A 4,185-nucleotide genomic window follows, 5' to 3' on the forward strand; every position below is an offset into this window, starting at 1 on the left:
CGGTTCATTGGGGCTTTCGAGGTGCTTTAGAGGGTTGGAGAGGTGGCTTATGAGCTTGCCTTGCCACCTATCTTGTCTAGCATGCATCCGGTATTTCATGTTTCTATGCTCCGGAAGTACATTGGGGACCCGTCTCATATTTTGGATTTCAGCACGGTGCAGTTGGATGATGATTTGACCTTTGATGTGGAGCTAGTAGCTATTTTGGGATGTCAAATTCGAAAGTTGATGTCAAAGGATATAGCTTTAGTGAAGGTGCAGTGGAGAGGTCAGCCCGTGGAGGAGGCTACCTAGGAGACTGAGCGGGAGATGCGGAGCAGATATCCTCACCTATTTGAAGCTTCAGGTATGTTTCTTGACTCGTTCGAGGACGAATATTTGTTTAAGTTGGGAGGATGTGACGACCCGGCCAGTCGTCTCATGAGTTACTGCTCCTTTTCCCCCATTTCTACTTCTTTATGCTACGTTATCCGCGTTTTATGTGATCGAGTTGATTAGTTTGCGTTTGGGGGTAGATTTGGTAAGAAATGAGACACTTACTCTCTTTTAAGAAGGTTTAAGTTGCAAAAGTCAACCGGATGTTGACTTATATGTTAGAGAGCTGGATGTGAGTTCCGATGGTTCGGTTAGCTTCGGGGGTGTGATTTATGACTTAGGAGTGTGATCGGAATTGGTTTTGGAGGTCCGGTGTAGAATTAGGCTTTAATTGGCGAAGTTAGTATTTTGGCGATTTTCGGTTGATAGGTGTGATTTTGATCCGAGGGTCGGAATGGAATTTCGAGAGCTGCTGTAGATTCGTTATGTCATTTGGGATGTGTGTGCAAAATTTCAGGTCACTCGGACGTGGTTTGGTTGGGTTTTTGATCGAAAGCGTATTTCGGAAGTTTTAGAAAACTTAGGCTTGAATTCAATGTGAATTGATGGATTTGGTGTTGTTTGAGGTGTTTTGATGATTGGAGCAAGTTTGAATGAGGTTTTAGGATGTGTTGGTGCTTTTGGTTGAGGTCCTGGGGGCCTCGGGTGAGTTTCGGATGGTCAACTAGACCATTTTGGAGTTTGAAAGTTGCAGAAAAATCTGCCCAGCTGTTGTAGAGAATTATCTCTTCGCGTTCGCGAGCGGAGCCTCATGTTCGCGTAGAAGAATTTGAGGAAGGCCAGAATTTAAGCCTTCTCGTTCGCGAGAGGTGCCTCGTGTTCGCAGAAGGCTAGGAGTTTGTGTTTCGCGTTCACATGAGGTTGTCCACGTTCGCGTATAAGGATTTGGGGTCTAGTGGAATTTGCTCTTCGCATTCGCGTCAAGTGTCTCGCGTTCGTGAAGGTCAAGGCAGAGGAGGCATCGCGTTCGCAACTGGCGTGTTGCGTTCGCGTAAGGTAAAAGTTGGTCAACGTAAATTTGTGCTATGCGAACGCGAGAGGTTGACCGCGTTCGCGAAGAAGGAAGGGTCAGACCTGGGCAGAAAGTTTATAAGTTATTTGATCCGCGATTTTGGGCCATTTTTACTGATAGTTGATCATTTTGGGAGCTCTTTGAGGGATATTGAAGAGAGATTCAAGGAGAACTGATTAGAGGTAAGATTTTTGAACCTAAAACGTGATTCTACTGTGAAATTAACCTAGAAATTCATGGAACTTAAGCTAAAAATGAAAGAACTAGGGCTTGGGATTTTGAACTTTTGAATTGGGATTTGAAGGACCATTTGAGGTCGGATTTGAGAACTTTTGATATATATGAACACGTGGAAGGATAAGGACCTTGTTGATGTTAAAATTTATGAGTTTCGAGAAGTCGACCCGAGCCCGATTTTTGCAAATTTCGGGATTTTTGATATTTTTCGATTGTTTTCACTTGGGCTTTGTTAACTTAGCATATTGTGACGTATTCGTTCTACTTTTGGTTAGATTCGACGTACGTGGAGGCCCATTCGAGGGGCAAAGGCATCGCGAGCTAGAGTTGTAGCCGGTTCGAGGTGAGTATGATTGTAAATGATATCCTGGGGGTTTGAAACCCTAGATTGCACATCGTAGTGCTATATTGAGGTGAGACACGCGTTGGATGATAAGTGTGGGGTCTTTTACTATTGAGTATTGTGACTTGGTCCGTCCCGATCGATGATTTTACCGCGTATTTGACTGAAACTTATTTGTTATCATCATGATTTGGGATGATTGCCATATTTGGGCTTCGTGCCAATTATTTGAACCCTTCGGGGATTTTTATCACTATTCCTCACTATTTTGACTTGTTACTTGAACTCAGTCCTGTTGATATTTACTATTCTACAAACTCAGCCACTTTTATTCATATTTGAAACTTAAATGATATTTCTAACTGATGTTTTGGGCTGAGAGCTACTGTTTTACTAATGCCCGAGGGGCTTGTGATGATTTTCGGACTGAGTGAGGCCGAGGGCCATTTGTGAGGATATGCTGAGTGATATGAGGCCGAGGGCCTGAGATACTTTTATACGCCATGAGGTGGCTTGAGTGATGTGAGACCGAGTGCCGAGTAATGTGAGACCGAGTGCCGAGAGATGATGCCACGAGGTGGCTTGATATAGCGCTTGGGCCGTAAGGGGCCCCTCCGGAGTCTACACCCCCACAGTGAGCGCGGGTACCCATTATGATTTGAGAGTGAGTCCGAGGGGCTGATACTGTATTGAGAGTGAGCCCGAGGGGCTGATATTGTACCGAGAGTGAGCCCGAGGGGTTGATACTGTTATGAGTGATTGTTACTGTGCTTGAGGGGCGGATTTCTACTTGTTATCTACCTGCTAAATTACCTGTTTTACTTAGTTTAAAGGGATTTCATTTGACTTTTTCACTGATTTACTGCTTTCAGTGATTTCACTGCTTGATATAGAATTGCTTTGTGCCTTTGCGTGTTCTCTTACTTTCAGCCATTATTTATGATTATTACTCACTGAGTCAGAGTACTCACATTACTCCCTGCACCGTGTATGCAGATTTAGGCATCACAGAGTCCGCTCCTGAGTGCTGATCCTCCCAGTCCAGGCAGTGATTACAGAGACTACGAGGTAGCTGTTGGTGTCTGCAGCCCCCGTGCCTCCCTTATTTTACTAATTTCATGTCCTTGAACTTCTGTATCGGATTTCGTATCTAGTAGACTGGTATCCAGATTTATTAGTTGCTTATGACTTGTGACACCCTGGTTTGGGCTGTGTCGGGATGGTTTCTACTGTTGTTATCATTATTTCCGCAAATTATGGTTATTATATCATGTTTTAGAACTATTTATGGTATTTAACTGTTTAAATGAGGTGTTCTGTTTTGGTCTAGCTGGCCTTGTCTTCACGAGAGGCGCCATCACGACCGGGTTCGGGGTGAGGGTCGTGACATGTTATTAACAAATCTCTTTTATTTTGTTTTTCATATTTGTTCTGTCTTTATTTTTTTTAGGGGAGTAACTGATATTTACAAAGAAGATCCTGTACTGAAAGCAAAGCCATATAAACATTACAATGAGAAAATTCAATCAAAAATGTTCTTTAAAGAGATTGCAGATGATAACTTTACTTTTACTGATGCGGTATGTACATATCTTTTATCTTGTTAACTCATGATTTTATTTTGTTTTATATTTGACATATATATATATATATATATTTATTTAATATTCATCATATATATGTTTTATTGTATTTTCCGAGGAAGAAGCATATATATCATATCAATACGTATCCATTTGCTTCAACAACAACAGATGTGGACTTTAACGACACTTTGGAATTTGCATATAAGGACTGGAATGTTCATCCAGAAGACTGGAATGAATTTGATTTTTGGAATGACCCTTCTGGATTGGGATTTGGGCTTTGTCAATACATATTGGGTGAAAATCATAAATATGGTATTCCATGGTCATCTGTTCAAAATATTTTATGTCCAATTCGACTTCTTGCAACATTGGTAAATGGTAAAATTCCATTAGATTCTTGCACTCATTATTTTCAGGCAGTATTAGACTTGAATGAGAAGACCATAGATGTATATGATTCGGTGTATAAGGGAGATGAATATGATATTATAAAGGAGCAGCTTATTGCTTATCAACATTTCATTCCTGTGGTTTTGGAGCGTTGTAGATTTGGTGACTTGCATCCTACATTTGGGTATGTGTATGAACCATTTGTGGTTAGCTGGAAAGAATCACCAAAACAGATAGGA

Source organism: Nicotiana sylvestris, chromosome 2 (genome assembly GCF_000393655.2).
Source record: "Nicotiana sylvestris chromosome 2, ASM39365v2, whole genome shotgun sequence".
Taxonomy (NCBI): domain Eukaryota; kingdom Viridiplantae; phylum Streptophyta; class Magnoliopsida; order Solanales; family Solanaceae; genus Nicotiana; species Nicotiana sylvestris.